Source organism: Sciurus vulgaris (genome assembly GCF_902686455.1).
Source record: "Sciurus vulgaris genome assembly, chromosome: X".
Lineage (NCBI taxonomy): Eukaryota > Metazoa > Chordata > Mammalia > Rodentia > Sciuridae > Sciurus > Sciurus vulgaris.
Window position 1 is genome coordinate 37534672 of NC_136471.1, and position 17600 is coordinate 37552271.

Here is a 17600-nt window from a genome sequence, read left to right on the forward strand (position 1 = left end):
CTATGGGTGTCTTGTTGAGGAAGTCTGGTCCTAAGCCGACATGTTGAAGATCTGGATCTACTTTTTCTTCTATAATCTGCAGGGTCTCTGGTCTGATTCTGAGGTCCTTAATCCATTTTGAGTTTAGTTTCATGCATGGTGAGAGATATGGGTTTAGTTTCATTCTGTTGCATATGGATTTCCAATTCTCCCAGCACCATTTGTTGAAGAGGCTATGTTTTCTCCATTGCATATTTTTGGCACCTCTGTCTAGTATGAGAAAATTGTATTTATTTGGGTTTGTGTCCATGTCCTCTATTCTGTATCATTGATCTACCTGTCTATTTTGGTGCCAATACCATGCTGTTTTTGTTAGTATTGCTTTGTAGTAGAGTTGAAGATCTGGTATTGTGATACCCCCTGCTTCGCTCTTTCTGCTAAGGATTGCTTTAGCTATTCTGGGTTTCTTATTCTTCCAGATGAATTTCATAATTGCTTGCTCTATTTCTGTAAGGTACATCATTGGGATTTTAATTGGAATTGCATTGAATCTGTATAGCACTTTTGGTAATATGGCCATTTTGACAATATTAATTCTTCCCATCCAAGAACATGGGAGATCTTTCTATCTTCTGAGGTTTTCTTTAATATCTTTCTTTAGTGTTGTGTAGTTCTCATTGTAGAGATCTTTCACCTCTTTTGTGAGATTGATTCCCAAGTATTGCATTTTTTTTGAGACTATTGTGAATGGGGTAGTTTTCCTAATTATTCTTTCCAAACATTCATCACTTATGTATAAAAATGCATTAGATTTATGTGCATTGATCTTATATCCCGCTACTTTACTGAATTCACTTATGAGTTCCAAAAGTTTTCTGGTGGAATTTCCTGGTTCCTCTAAGTATATAATCATATCATCAGCAAATAGGGATAGTTTGAGTTCTTCTTTTCCTATTCGTATCCCTTTAATTTCCTTGGTCTGTCTAATTGCACTGGCTAGAGTTTCAAGGACGATATTGAATTGAAGTGGTGAAAGAGGGCATCCCCGCCTTGTTCCAGTTTTTAGGGGGAATGCTTTCAGTTTTTCACCATTTAGAATGATATTAGCCATGGGCTTAGCATAGATGGCCTTTACAATGTTAAGGAATGTTTCCACTATCCCTATTTTTTCTAGTGTTTTGAGCATGAAGGGATGCTGTATTTTATCAAATGCTTTTTCTGCGTCTATTGAAATAATCATGTGATTCTTAACTTTAAGTCTATTGATATGGTGAATTACATTTATTGATTTCCTGATGTTGAACCAACCTTGCATCCCTGGGATGAAACCCACTTGATCATGGTGCACTATCTTTTTAATATGTTTTTGTATGCGATTTGCTCAAATTTTGTTGAGAATTTTTGCATCGATGTTCATTAAGGATATTGGTCCGAAATTTTCTTTCCTCGATGTGTCTCTGACTGGTTTAGGTATCAGGGTAATATTGGCTTCATAGAATGAGTTTGGGAGGGTTCCCTTCTCTTCTATTTTATAGAATACTTTGAGGAGTATTGGAATGAACTCTTCTTTAAAGGTTTTGTAGAACTTGGCTGAGAACCCATCTGGTCCCGGACTTTTCTTTGTTGGTAGGCTTTTGATGACTTCTTCTATTTCAGTACTTGAAATTGGTCTATTTAAATTGTGTATGTCCTCCTGGTTCAGTTTAGGCAATTTATATGTCTCTAGAAACCTGATGATGTCTTCAAAATTTTCTATTTTGTTGGAGTATAGATTTTCAAAATAGCTTCTAATTATGTTTTGTATTTCACTCGTGTCTGTTGTAATATTTCCTTGTTCATTCCGAATTTTAGTAATTTGAGTTTTCTCCCTCTTTCTCTTTGTTAGTGTGGCTAAGGGTTTATCAATTTTGTTAATTTTTTCAAAGAACCAACTATTTATTTTGTCAATGTTTTTTATTATTTCTCTTGTTTCAATTTTGTTGATTTCAGCTCTGAGTTTAACTATTTCCTGTCTTCTATTACTTTTGGTGCTGGTCTGTTGTTCCTTTTCTAGGGCTTTGAGTTGTAGTGTTAGGTTGTTTATTTGTTGAGTTTTACTTCTTTTATTGAATGTGCTCCATGAAATAAATTTTCCTCTAAGTACTGCTTTCATAGTGTCCCAGAGATTTTGATATGATATTTCTTTGTTCTCATTTACCTCTAAGAATTTTTTAATTTCCTTCGTAATATCTTCTGTTATCCATTCATCATATAATAGCATATTGTTTAATCTCTAGGTGTTGGAGTAGTTTCTGTTTTTTACTCTTTAGTTTATTTCTAACCTCAATCCATTATGATCTGATAGAATACAAGGTAGTGTGTCTATCTTCTTGTGTTTGCTAACATTAGCTTTGTGGCATAATATATGGTCTATTTTAGAGAAGGATCCATGTGCTGCTGAGAAGAAAGTGTATTCCCTCTTGGTTGGATGGTATTATTCTATAAATGTCTGTTAAGTCTAAATTATTGATTGTGTTATTGAGATCTATGGTTTCTTTGTTCAATTTTTGTTTGGAAGATCTGTACAGTGGTGAGAGAGGTGTGTTAAAATCACCTAGTATTATTGTGTTATGGTCTATTTGGTTTCTGAAATTGAGAAGGATTTGTTTGACATACATGGATGAGCAAATGTTAGAGGCATAGATATTTATGATTGTTATGTCTTCCTGATTTATGCTTCCCTTAAGCAGTATGAAATGTCCGTCTTTATCCCTTCTGACTAACTTTGTCTTGAAGTCCACATTATCTGAAATGAGGATGAATCCCCAGCTTTTTGCTGTGTCCATGTGCATGGTATGTTTTTCCCCATCCTTTCACCTTTAGTCTATGGGTATCTCTTTCTATGAGGTGAGTCTCTTGCAGGCAACATATTGTTGGATCTTTCTTTTTAATCCAATCTGCCAGTCCATGTCTTTTGATTGATGTTTTCAGGCCATTAACATTCAGGATTATTATTGAGATATGATTTGTATTCCCGGTCATTTGGTTCATTTTTAAAATTTTATTTATTTATTTTTTTCGACACGACTTGGTTCCTCTTTTATATGATAATTCCTTTAGGATAGTTCCTCCCTTTGCTGATTTGCTTCTTTGTTTTTCATCTCTTCCTCATGGAATATTTTGCTGAGAATGTTCTGTAATTCTGGCTTTCTTTTTGTAAATTCTTTTAGCTTTTGTTTATCATGGAAGGATTTTATTTCATCGTCAAATTTGAAGGGAAGTTTTGCTGGGTATAAGATTCTTGGTTGGCATCCATTTTCTTTCAGAGCTTGAAAAATGTTGTTCCAGGCCCTTCTAGCTTTTAGGGTCTGGATTGAAAACTCTGCTGACATTCTTATTGGTTTCCTCCTGAATGTAATTTGATTCTTTTCTCTTGTGGCCTTTAAAATTCTGTCTTTATTTTGTATGTTAGGTATTTTCATAATAATGTCCCTTGGTGTGGGTCTGTTGTAATTTTGTGTATTTGGAGTCCTATAAGCCTCTTGAACTTGATTTTCCATTTCATTCTTCAGATTTGGGAAATTTTCTGATATTATTTCATTGAATAGATTGTTCATTCCTTTGGTTTGTTTTTCTAAGCCTTCCTCAATCCCGATAATTCTTAAATTGGCCTTTTCATGATATCCCATAGTTCTTGTAGATTCTGTTCATGATTTCTTACCATCTTCTCTGTTTGCTCAACTTTGTTTTCAAGGTTAAATATTATGTCTTCAAGTCTGAGGTTCTGTCTTTCAGGTGTTCTATCCTATTGGTTGTGCTTTCTATGGAGTTCTTAATTTGGTTTATTGTTTCCTTCATGTCAAGGATTTCTGTTTGTTTTTTTTCAATATCTCTAACTCTTTATTGAAATAATCTTGTGCTTCCTGTATTTGCTCTTTTAACTGTCGTTTGGTGCGATCATTCAATGCCTGTATTTGCTCTTTCATCTCATTGTTCAATACCTGCATTTACTCTTTCATCTCATCATTTGTTTCGCTGATCATTTTAATTATGTACATTCTGAACTCCTTTTCTGTCATTTCTTCTGTCATGCTGTCATTGGGTTTTATTGATGTAACATCTAGATTTGTTTGGGGCATTTTCTTCCCTTTTCTCATATTGTTCATGTATCAGTGGACTGCTGAGATATTGCAGATTTCCTCTATTGACTTATAATGTCCCTGAAGATTTCTAGTATATCCCCTCTTAGCCTTCAGTAGTCTGAAGTCTTGGAGGAAGTTGATAATGCAGTGCTCCACAAGGAAGCTGCCTCTCTAGGGGTGATGGCCTTCAGGTTGGGTATGTTTCCTGCTAATGGGAAGAGGTGCCTCCACATGTTGACCAATGGTCATCCAAAGGGGAACTAGGCTGCGGGCTTAGGCAAGGCCTGTTTGGCCTGTGTCTCTGATTTTACCGTCCTTGTGGGACAACCTCACCTGGCAGGGAAGACTCACCCGGTGGGGAGGTCTCGTTGGTCAGTTCCCCTCCTAGAGGTTCCCCTCAATCCACAACTACTGCCTGGGCTGAGCTGCCTTCCCTGCAACATTCCCAGGTTCCGGAATCTGCCCGCAGTCCTGGAACCTTCGCTCCACCCCTCAACTTGTCTCTTCCACCAAGAAGCCTCCTAGGTCCTGGGACCCTGCTCTGCACCTAATCGCCTGGCTATACGGCCCCTCCTCTGAGCCGCCACCTCGAGCCCCGTACAGTCGCTCCAGTCCCAGCGACCCACCCCATGCTCTTCCTCCGGGCAGCCACCCAGTGTTCCAGTTCAGTCGCTAGGAGTCCAAGCAACTCACTGCGCACCTCCTCCTCCCGACAACCGCCCGTAGCCCTGGTGCAGTCACTCGAGTCCAAGCGACCCGCCGCGCTCCTCCTCCTCCAGGCAGTCCCCCAGTGTTCAGGAGTGGTCGCTCTGAGTCCAAGCAACCTGCCACTGCCTCCTCCTCCGGGCAGCCCCCCGGTGTTCATGAGCGGTCGCTCTGAGGCCAAATAACTCACCGTGCGCCTCCTCCTCTGGGCAGCTGCCTGTAGCCCTGGTGCAGTCACTCCGAGTCCAGGTGACCCGCCGCTTTCCTACTCCTCCTCCTCCGGGAAGCCCCCCAGTGTTCAGTAGCGGTTGCTCTGAGTCCAAACAGCTTGCCGCGCAGCTTCTCCTCTGGGCAGCCACCCGGAGCCCCGGTGGGTTGCTCTGAGTCCCAGCGTCATGCTGAGCGGCCTCCTCTACGATGCTCCCAGTTGTCCGAGTTCACTGCTCCAGTGGGGGGAGGGGTGTCTTGTTGGGCAACTCTATTTCACAAAGTTCCCTGTGTTCTGGGACTACCGCCCCATCGGGACGCCTCCCCAACGGGAGAGACTCTCGGCGGCTTTGAGTTGGTCCCAAGTCTCTCAATATCTCTTCTTCTTGAATCCTGAGTCCTGGAGCAACATGAAACACAGCCACCCTCTAGTCTGCCATCTTGAAATGCCCCCGTTTGTTATCAATTTGAAGATAATTTTCTGAAATTTGTTTTCAGGGGTAGAGATTGAATTTGTCAAATGCTTTTTTCTTAACATTGAAAATCCTCCTGAACTCTCCTGAAAATGCTCTTATTGATGTCACTTTTCCTAAAAATCCCATTGAAATGGTCGTGTGTTTTTTCCCACTTTAATCCTTTAATATGGTGATTTGCATTGGATGGTTTTCACATATTAAGTCAACTTCGCAATTTTAAAGGATGCCTGAGAAAAACCCCAGGTAACATTAAGAGGGAAACCAATCAGTTCTCAATTTATTTCTCAACTCAGACCCTCAAAGCTAGGAGGCCTTGGAATAACATACACCACACTCTGAAAGAAAATGGATACCAACCAGGAATAATATACCCAGGAAAATTAGCCTTCAGAATTGACAATGAAATAAAAATCTTTCATGGTAAACAAATGTTAAAAGAATTCACAATTTAGCCTGCACTATAAAACATATTCAATAAGACATTTCATAAAGAATAAATGACAAATAAAAGTGAAAATTAGCAAAGAGATGAACCTCGCTAGAAAAATAGTCAATCAAAGGAGAAAGTAATTCAAATTAAAAACCAGAAATAAATCAAAATGATACAGAATAAAAATCATATCTCAATAATAACATTCAATCTAAATGGCCTAAACTCATCAATCAAAAGACATAGACTGGCAGTTTGGAATAAAAACAACACCCAACAATATGCTGTCTCCAAGGGACTCACCTCATAGGCAAAGTATCCACAGACTGAAGGTAAAAGGATGGGGAAAAACACATCATTCACATGAATCTCATAAACAAGCAGGAGTTTCTATCCTCATATCAGATAACGTGAACTTCAAGCCAAACTTAGAAGGGACAAAGAAGGACATTTCATACTGCTTAAGGGAATTATATATCAACAACACATAACAATTGTAACTATTTATGCTCCAAACAACAGAACATTTAAGTACATCAAACAAATCCTTCTCAATTTCAAGAAGCAAATAGATGACAACACAATAATACTGGGTGACTTTAACACATCTCTCTCACCACTGGATAGATCCTCCAAACAAAAATTAAATAAAGTAGCTATAGAACTAAAAAATACAGTTAATAATGTAGATTTAAAAGACATATATACACTATTTCATCCATCAATGACTGAATACACCTCTTCTCAGCAGCACATGAATCCTTCTCTAAAATAGACCATATCTTAGGACACAAACCAATTATTAGCAAACAAAAAATAGAGATAATACCTTGTATTCTATCAGATAATAAAGGAATGAAATTAGAAATTAAAAAATAAAAAATAGAAGCTAATCTCATATTTAGAGACTAAATAATATGCTATTGAATGACCAATGGATAACAGAAGAAATGAGGGATGAAATAAAATATTTAGAGGCAAACAAAAATATTGACAGAACATATCAAAATCTCTGGGACACTGTGAAGGCAATGCCAACAGGAAAATTCATTGCATTGAGCTCATTCCTTAAATGAATAGGAAGCCAAGAAATAAATAACCTAACATTACATCTCAAATCCCTAGAAAAAGAACATATCAACACCAAAAGCAGTAGAAGATAGGAAATAATTAAAATCAGAGTCAATCAATGAATTTGAAAGAAAAGAAATAATTCAAAAAATTGACAAAAGAGAAAGTGGACTCCTTAAAAAAATAAATAAAATTGATAAACCCTTAGCCAAGCTAACAAAGAGAAAGAGAGAAACTCAAATTACTAAGATTCATGATGAAAAAGGAAACATCAAAATAGACATTAATGAAATACAGACAATAATCAAACTATTTTGAAAATTTATACTCTAATGAAATAGAAAATCTTGAAGTCATTGACAAATTCCTGGAGACATGTGACCTACCCAAACTGAACGAGGAGGACATACACAATTTAAACAGACCAATTTCAAGCAATGAATCTGAAGACACCATCAAAAGCCTACCAAGAAAGAAAAACCCAGGACCAGATGAATTCTCATCTGAGTTCTACAAGACCTTCAAAGAAGAGTTAATGCCATACTCCTCAAATTATTCCATGAAAGAGAAAAGGGAGGGAACCCTTCCAGACTCATTCTATGAGGCTAATATCACCCTGATGCCAAAATCAGACGGACACATCAAAGAAAGAAAACTTTAGACCAATATCCCTGATGAACATAGATGTAAAAATTTTCAATAAAATTCTGGCAAATCACATACAAAAACATATTAAAAAGATAGTGCACCATGATCAAGTGGGGTTCATCCCAGGGATGCAAAGTTGGTTTAATGTATGGAAGTCAATTAACATAATTCATCACATCAGTAGACATAAAGGCAAGAATCACATGATTATCTCAATAGATGCAGAAGAAGCATTTGATAAAATACAGCACTGCTTCATGCTCAAAAACACTATAAAACTAGGGATATTAGGTACATACTTTAACATTGTAAAATCTACCTATGCTAAACCCAAGGCAACATCATTCTAAATGGAGAAAAATTGAACGCATTCCTTCTAAAAACTGGAACAAGACAGGGATGTCCTCTTTCACCACTTCTGTTCAACATAGTTCTGGAAACCCTATCCAGAACAATTAGAAAGAAGAAAGAAATTACAGGGATATGGATAGGAAAAGAAGAACTCAATCTATTCCTATTTGCCAACAACATGATTCTATATGTAGAAGATCCAAAAAAACTCACCAAAAAAATTCTGGAACTAATAAATGAATTCAGCAATGTATCAGGATACAAAATTAACACCCATAAATCAATACATCAGTAATGAATCCACTGCAAGAGAAATTAGGAAAAGTACCCCATTCACAATAGCCTACAAAAAAAGTATTTGGGAATCAAAGAAGTGAAAGACCTCTAAAATGAAAACTATAGCTCTCTAAAGAGAGAAATCAAAGAGAACCTTAGAGGATGGAAAGATCTTTCATGCTCTTGGATAGGCAGAATTAATATTGTCAAAATGGCTATACTACCAAAAGCACTATGCAAATTTAATACAATCTCTATTAAGGTTCTGATGGCATTCTTCATAGAAATAGAAGGAGCAGTCATAAAATTCATTTGGAAACATAAGAGGCCCAGAATAGTCAAAGCAATCCTTAGCAAGAAAAGTGAAGTAGGAGACAGCAAAATACCAGACCTTAAATTATACTACAGAACTATAGTAACAAAATGGTATTGTGGGGCTGCGGTTGTGGCTCAGTGGTAGAGCATTTGCCTGGCATGTGTGAGGCACTGGGTTCGATTCTCAGCACCACATATAAATAAATGAATAGAATAAAGGTCCATTGACATCTAAAAAAAATAAAATTAAAAAAAATGGTATTGTATTGGCACCAAATCAGACATGTAGACCAATGGTGCAGAAGACACAGAGACAAACCCACAAAAATACAATTTTCTCATACTAGACAAAGGTGCCATAAACATTCATTGGAGGAAAGATAGCCTCTTCAACAAATGGTGCTGGGAAAACTGGAAATCCATAGGTAGCAAAATGAAATTAAACCCCTATCTCTCACCCTGCATGAAACTTAACTCTAAGTGGATCAAGGACTTAGACATTATACCAGAGACCCTGTGCCCAAAAGAAGAAAAAGTAGGCCCAAATCTAATTAATGTTGGCTTAGGAACCAACTTCCTTAATAATACTCCTAATGTGCAAGAGATAAAATCAAGAATCAACAAATGGAATGGAATTAAATTTAAAAAACTTTTTCACAGCAGGTGAAACAATCAAGAATGTGAGGATAGAGCCTACAGAATGGGAGAGTCTTTGCCACCTGCACCTCAGGTAGAGCATTAATCTCTAGAATATATAAAGAGCTCAAAAAATTTAACACCAAAAAAACTCAAACAACCCAAGTCAATAAATGGGCAAAGGCACTGAACAGATAGTTTGCACAAGAAGAAATACAATCAGTCAACAAATACGTGAAAAAATGTTCAATATCTCTAGCAGTTAGAGAAATTCAAATTAAAACTACACTGAGATTTTACCTCATTCCAGTCAGAATGGCAACTATCTAGAATACAAGTAACAAATGTTGGCAAGGATGTGGGGAAAAAGGTTCACTCATACATTGCTGGTGGAACTGTAAATTGGTGCAAACACTCTGGAAAGCAGTATAGAGATTCCTCAGAAAATGAAATCACCATTTGACCCAGTTATCCCACTCCTCAGCATGTACCCAAAGGTCTTAAAATCAGCGTACTATAGGGACTCAATATTTATATATTTTATAATATATAAATTTATAATCTATAGTATTTATAGCCACATCAATATTTATAGCAGCTCAATTCACAATAGCTAAGCTTTGGGACCAACCTAGGTGCCCTTTGACAGATGAATGGATAAAGACAATGTGGTACATGTACTCAATGGCATATTCCATGAAAAAGAATGAAGTTATGGAATTTGCTGATAAATGGATGGAGCTGGAGACTATTATGTTAAATGAAATAAGCCAATCTCAAAAAACTGAAGGCCGAATGTTCTCTCTGCTATGGGGATATTGACTCTCAATAAATGATGGGGGTGGGGGGAATGGAGGTTCACCAGATTGCATGGAGGGGGGAGAGGGGATGGGAATGTGGAAGACAGTAGAATGAATCAGACATAACTTTCCTATGTTCATATATGAATACATGACCAGTGTAACTCCATACCATATGCAACCACAAGAATGGGAAATTATCCTCCATGTATATATGATAGGTTAAAAATACATTCTACTGTCATGTATAACTAAAAAGAACAATAAAAAATTTAAAAAAATATATAACAGGAAAAAAAGTCATTTTTGCATTCCTGGATAAAACGGACTCAGCTACAAGGTATTGCTCTTTTTATACACTGGTAAATTAAATCTGGTAATATTTTGAAAAAATTTTTGCATTTATATTTATGAGGACTATTGCCATACAGTCTCATTTTAGTAATGCCTTTGTTGAGTTTTGATTTTAGTGTTATGGTGGGCTCCCAAAATGAATTAGGGAGAATTTCTCTACCTGTGTTTTCTTGAAGTATTTTTGCAAGATTGATGTTATTTTTTTCTTTTAGAGATTGAAAGACCAGTGAAACCATCTGGATCTTGTTTTTTTTTTTTTTTTTTTTTTTTTTTTCCTATAACAGACTCACTTATTGTTTTCTGGACATAAACTCAAATGGTTCCCAAGAAGTTTACTTGCATAGCAGCCCATGGTACCTTGTCAAAATTAATCTTTCAGACTCGACTACTCAAATATTAAGTCACTCTTTGGCTCGTTCATTTTTTCTCTGATTTCTACTTTGTTCTGATCTGCTTTTATACTTAGTATTTATGTTGGTCTTCTTTATCTAATTTATTAAGGTAGAATGTTAGTCAGAGATTACCAAACTTTTTTTCTCAAAGGGACATATAATAAATATTTTAGACTTTGAAGACCATATAGTCTGTACTGCAGCTACTCAACTCTGCCACTGCAGCACAAAAGTAGCCATAAACAACACATGGGTGATGGTGTTCTGATAAAACTTTATTTATCAGAATAGGTGGTAAGCCTGGTTAGGCATACAGGCTTTAATTTGTTAACTGATGCTTTTTGGGTTTGCTTTGAGATCAGTCTTCTTTTTCTAGTATAAATATTGTAATCTACTTATTCTTCTGTAAGCACTACTTCAGTAATATTCTTCAAGTTGCTACTTAGCAATTTAATAATTTTACTCAATATAAAACTTTCTTTTCTATTTTCTCTTGGAATTTAATAATATATATATTATATTAGAAGAGCATTGCATAATATCCAAGTATGCATAGATACATTGTTATTGAGGTTTAATATGATTCCTTTATGATCAGAGAATATACTCAAGGATTTTAACCCTTTAAAATTTATTGAGACTTGTCTTATGGCCTAGAGTATGGACTATCTTTTTTTTTATAATTTATTTATTTATTTTTACAGGATGAATTTTGATTCATTGTATACAAATGGGGTACAACTTTTCGTTTCTATGGTTGTGCATGATGTAGAGTCACACCATTCATGTAATCATACATGTACATAGGGTAATCTTGTTGAATGTAACATGTGCTCTTAAAAATAATGTATACTCTTCAATTGTTGGGTGTTGTGATCTATAAATGTTAATGAAGTCGAAGTGAGAGATCATGATTCATATCATCTATGTATTTTCTGAGTTTTTGTCTTGTTATTCTACCTATTTCTGAGAGAATTCTTAAAAACAAAGCCCTCATAGCATTGTAAGAGGAACTTTCCTAATGAAAGGGTCATAATATGTTTGAGAAGAAGGAAGCCAAGGTGAAAACTAGCACCATTAAAGATAAGGTTGCAGGTTGACTGAGGGGTGAGCAGAGCACAGAGTTCTGTTTAAGAGACAGAAATGAATCTCAGGTTTAAATAATTTTCAACTCTGATTATCCACTCTAAACCCCTAGGTAAATCTCTATTTTTCCATTCCTCAAACACAACCATAAGGCAACAGGATGTACAAACCTCCTCACCCTTATCCCCTGCCAATGCGACTTCTTTCTAATGACCATTGAAAGAACCACACTCCTATGAAGTATAGTGGACAAAGAAAGTTCTCCCATAGAGCTAAAACAAAAAATAGGAAGGACAACAGACATATGGAAAGTCTCCTAAGGCATAAGGTGCAATATCATCTGATGAATGAATTCATTACATTTGTCAGGATATTGAACCCTCAGTATTTTAGCCAACAGAAAATGATATATGACATCAACCAATATGTTGTTTACCATTCTCTTCTTTTCTGAGTGGGATTTTTTTTATTACTTATCCAAATCTTTTGCCACCACTGTATATTGAAAGCCCTAGGAGTGAATAAATTGTCAATTTCAGGATATGTCACCACACTATGAAGTAACTACCTCTGGGCTGGATAGCAAGAACAGTAATAAATCAGAGATCTAGGTTGTGTTTTCAGTAACTGTGTGAGATATTAGATAGTTTCCCTTGGAGGCAGGATGTGAATGTGCTTCAGGCACACTTTAAGTTTATAAAAAAGAAAGTATGTATTCAAGGTACATAGCCAAAAGGTTAGTTGTTAGAGCATATTCCCAAATACTCATTTCATCTCACTCATTGTTCATCTTCCACACAGCCTCTCTGATTGTCCTAACCTCATTAGGGTAAGTCAGTTACCTTTGTCAAAGGTGGTCCACTTGAAATGAATTTGAGACTTCTGTTCAATATGTTTGGGGAAGAAAGTTCTTTCTGCCCTAGATATGAACACATTGTCCCATGGATACTGGGAGCTATCATGTGACCACACATTTGTCATTTTTATATCGTTCATACTTCTTATCTCAGCTAAGATGAACATCTCCTTTAACATTTTGGTAGCTCTTTGTGGAACAATCTAATTTGTCTGTTTTTCAATGTTGCAGTACTTTGAATATAGTTTTATTAAGGCAGTGGAACAAGATTATCTACAGAGAATAGTTTCTGATGTACAGAGAGTTGGCTAAGATCCAAGATCTTGCTGACCATAGACATCATAATACATCCCCTTATTTGCAGCACAGTGTGAATAATTTAGACAAATAGATTTTATTTTTACCCCTGGCTTTGTCCCTAAAGCCCTATCAGGTGTAATCCTGATGAACCCACCTGGCCTTCATATGAGTTCAAGTTTCCTTCTGCCCTCCAGCTAAGGGCCTGAATGAGAGACAGTCTAAAACCAGTTCCTTGATCATTTCCCTGCAGTCCTTACATTTGTCTTGACAGAGTAACATAATACTGACAGCAAAAGATGAAACTCAGTTCTCTGCTTCTGTTGGCGTGTGGGGTCTGTGTAAGCTGCTCTTCTATAGCTGAGAAAGCCCATTTTAATGTTACCAACTAATCACAGCAGGAGATGCCTACTGGCATCAGTTCTGAATTCTTCTCCACTGTTGTCCACTACTATCTAGTGGTGTGTTGCAGCTTCTTTCTAGGTTCTTGTGTCACAAATCCAAACAATGAAGCGCACAGGATGACAGAAGGGATGAGTGAAAAGAGTATGATTTGTTCAAGTGTGAAGAATAGAAACAGAACTCTCATGAGGACACGAGGGGACCCAATAGCAGGTTGCTGCTTGAGTGTGCTAGTCTATGGGTTTACATAGCACTTGGGTCAATGTTATTGGTCCAAATTCATGGTAATCAGGGTTTTGAAAAGTACCAATGTTACTGGTTAAAACTTATGCTAATCAGACTTTGGAAAAGTATTAACACTATTGATTACACCTCAAGTCTGAGCTTCCATTCAGGTCTTCCCCACATCCATTTCTCACTGCTTTTTGGGAAGAAGGAGGTTAACGTCATGGGATTGTGGATGCTGGCGGTTCTGAGCTGTGGTACTGTGCAGAGCAGGTATCTGCACCTGGCTGGACATGGCTGCCTCCAAGTACCCTGGTTTTCCTTACCCTGGCTTGTGTGCCTCAGGTCTGCATAAGCATGGCAGACTCCATGCATCCTTGTCCCATGCTCACCACTCACTGGGACTGTTATTCCACATCTCTGGGACAAGGGCTGGCTTCAAAAGGTACATGGAAAAGGGAGTACACAGAAAATGAGCTCATTTTCTTAAAACATTGTCTCTTAATCACTTAAATATTTTCTTTCCTCTGAACCCAATGTTTCTTTTTCTCTTGTTCCACAAGCCAAAGATGAGGGAAGCACATCCTAAACAGAAAGCAGGTGTATGTCCATCTTATTCCATTGGATTCAGAAGCAACCAGGCCTTATGGGGATATAGCATTAGGAATTTCAAACCAGTCAAGGAAAAGGGCAGATTTTTTTTTTTTTTTTTTTTTTTTTTTTTTATCATTCCCTCTCTTTCTGAAACCACAGGATCATTTGGCTCTTCTTTCTGCCTCCCCTCGACCCCATCTCTCTTCCAGCCATGCTTTCTCTTCTCTACTCAAACACTGTCATTGTCATTTCAGCACCAACTTTACGTAATCAATCCAATGCCTGATGCTCACTGATTTCTCTCCAGGTACAAATTCCAAATGCCAAAAGAGAATGTAATTGGGCCAGACAAAATTTGGGACAGCTCTTCTTGGCTGAGATGTCAGTTCTTGTCTGAACATGTTTCCCTATGGAGGCCAGTCCTTGTGAACCATGAAGAGACTGAGTTATTTTAGCTACTTAACTCTGTTCTTTATCAATAATCAGAATGGCTTCTTCTTGCAAATCAAATGAAGATGGTGAGAGGAATAAAGACTTGCAGATATTAGAATATCCCATTGAGATAAGGTCACATATAAAGTCATTATCGGTCTTAATCTTGATTTGCTTATCAAATTAACCCTAATGAAGAAGAAGTCTATTAATAATGGAATGTAACTTCAAATAGATTTGATAGGAAACAAGGAAAAAGTAAGCATCCAAATCACATGTTGTTGTCCAAAACAGGTTTTGGGCATATGGTTCTGATCTCATCTACTCTCATGATTTCAGATCACTAACAGGCCTGTTACTTATTTTTTTCTAAAATCTATTTTTTTAGTTGTAGGTGGACACAATACCTTTTATTTTATGTATTTATATGTGGTACTGAGGATGGAACCCAGTACCTCACACATACTTGGCAAGCACTCTACTTCTAAGCCACAATCCCAGCCCCTGTTACTTCTAAATCTGTGTTTCTAAAAAAATTCTCTCATAGGATCATTTGGTTTTATGTCTAAAACCTCCAGTAGACTACTACTATTTGACAGAAGAGAACATGAATTATTATCTGTTGCCAGCCTGTAACTTTCTGCCTGAATGATAGTAGATAAGCAAGTTTGCTAAATGGATGATTTAATCAAAAGCTTCATCAACTACCAGAGCAATCTTAGGATGCAGGGAAAGGGAGGAGAAGAAAGCAGAAACACATGAGGATGGGAATGAGGTTTGAAGTGATGTGAAAACATTAGTTTTGCTTACTTAACATTTGTTGATCCAAGAGTGAGAAGGAGAGAACTACCTTGCAAAGCTGTGGAGTTTTCCATCAACTATCTTTAGTTAAATGGATCCTCCAAGTGAGGTTCTGTTTCCATGTCACTCGTATCTACCACAACTTTAGATTGTCAAAGTCAGCTTTTAGTGTCTGATTATTTCCATTCAGGCACTTTGCCTCTGCATTGAGTGTCTGCCTTCTGGCACTAGGTACAGTTACAAGCTTGACTGCATATGCTCACGTGTTTGTTTATTAAAAAGCAAAACAGCAAATTTTAAAACAGAAATATAATTCATATTTTGTCAGTGCTTTTACTTTTAAAAAAATATTTTTTGAAAATGCACTACAGATTACTTAACAACTGATTACAAAAAGTGATATTTATGGTAAAACGAGATTTACATGAAACCTGTTTGCAGCCACCACTTAACTGAATCTTAGCTTTCCTTTCCTATTCTAAATTGTCTTTATTGCTGTATACATATATAATAGTTTAAATGCATTTGATTGCAAACATTATAGACAAAGTTGAAGTCTGTTGACCTCTTGAATTATTTTTCTACTCTAAGGATGACCACTTTCTATCACCCATGCTGTGACTTATTTCTGAACCTCCACTGTTTATCTTACCTGCTTGGGGGGAGGGTCTATCACAATCAGGTCTCACTGCCTTGAAAATTCGACAACTCCCCCTGCCCCATGAGCTGCCTTTGGTAACTCGTGTTTAACCAACTTTGTGGACCATACTAGCCTGATCCTATGTGTATTTATTCCCTTAGCCTATCATTCTTTTCCATTTCTTCTCCAACTGGGGTACTCCAATTCTCCTTTCCCTGCTGTGATCAAATCTTACCAAAATGTTTACTATGTCTATAATGTACATCCAGTGTATATAATGTATGATCATTGTCATGGTTTAGATCTGGAGTATCTCCTAAGGTTCATGTGTTGAGGGCTTGGTCGTCAATGCAGCAATGCTCAGAAGTGGAGCTTTGGGGAGGTGACTGGAGCATGAGGGATTAATCTTATCAATGGATTAATCCATTGAGGGATTCATGATTTGAGAGGACCACATGGAGATGAAGGAAGTTGTAGAAGGTAGGGCCTAGTTGAAGGGAGTGGATCTTTGGGGTTGTGCCCTTGGGAACTATATCTTGTCCTTGGTCCCTTCCTCTTGTTCTCCCCACCCTCCCACCCTCTCTCTCTCTTTCTCTGTCCTTCCTGGCTGCCATGAACTGAGTACATTTAATCCACCATGCCCTTCTACCATGATGTTCTGCCTCACCTCAGGTCCAATGCTATAGAGCCAGCTGACTATTGACTGAAACCTCTGAAACCATGAGCCAAAATAAATCTTTTCTCATTTAAGTTGCTTTCCTTGGGTATATATATATTTTTTATCACAGTGACAAAAGGCTGGCTAACATAATTGTATAATAATGAACCCTGGAAAAACTAAGCCTATGAGATTTTTGAGCCAGATCACTTGGGTATGACTCTGGGTATTGTCTCTTAAAAGCTACCTTAGACCTGTTATTTAACCTCCTTGATTCTAAGTTCCCCATTTGTAAAAATGAGTATAATATTAATATCTACTTCATAATACAGTTATCAGGATTAAATGATATGTAAAATCATTAATATTTTACATTTACATTAATATATGTAAAACATTGACATCATGCCTCGAAGACAGTGAGCACTTATAACAGTTACTATTGATATTGTAACATCCTTAATTAAATACTTTTCCTATTTTATTCTGACCTTTTCCTGTCTGCCTTCTTTCTTCAATCCTCAAGGGTTGCACCCATGTCATTATTTAAGTTGTCTCACTCCCACTTTACCTTGTCCCTACCTTTAACTCTATGGCATCCCCTCTTTGTGCAATGCCTGCCACTTAGCAGGTGCTGAGATGAAGGAGAAAGCCTGGTATGGCGTCAAGCTCCTTGGCAACAGAATTCTTCAATCTGGGATATTACATACTGTGCTTTTAGAAGATTCTGCATTCTAGCTCTCGACCTCCAAGCTTTTGTTCTTTTTCCGTCCTTTGAGACCAATGAAAAGAGAGGCTTCAGCTTTCCATCCATCCTCCAGATACAGTGAATGGTCTTCAACTTGCAG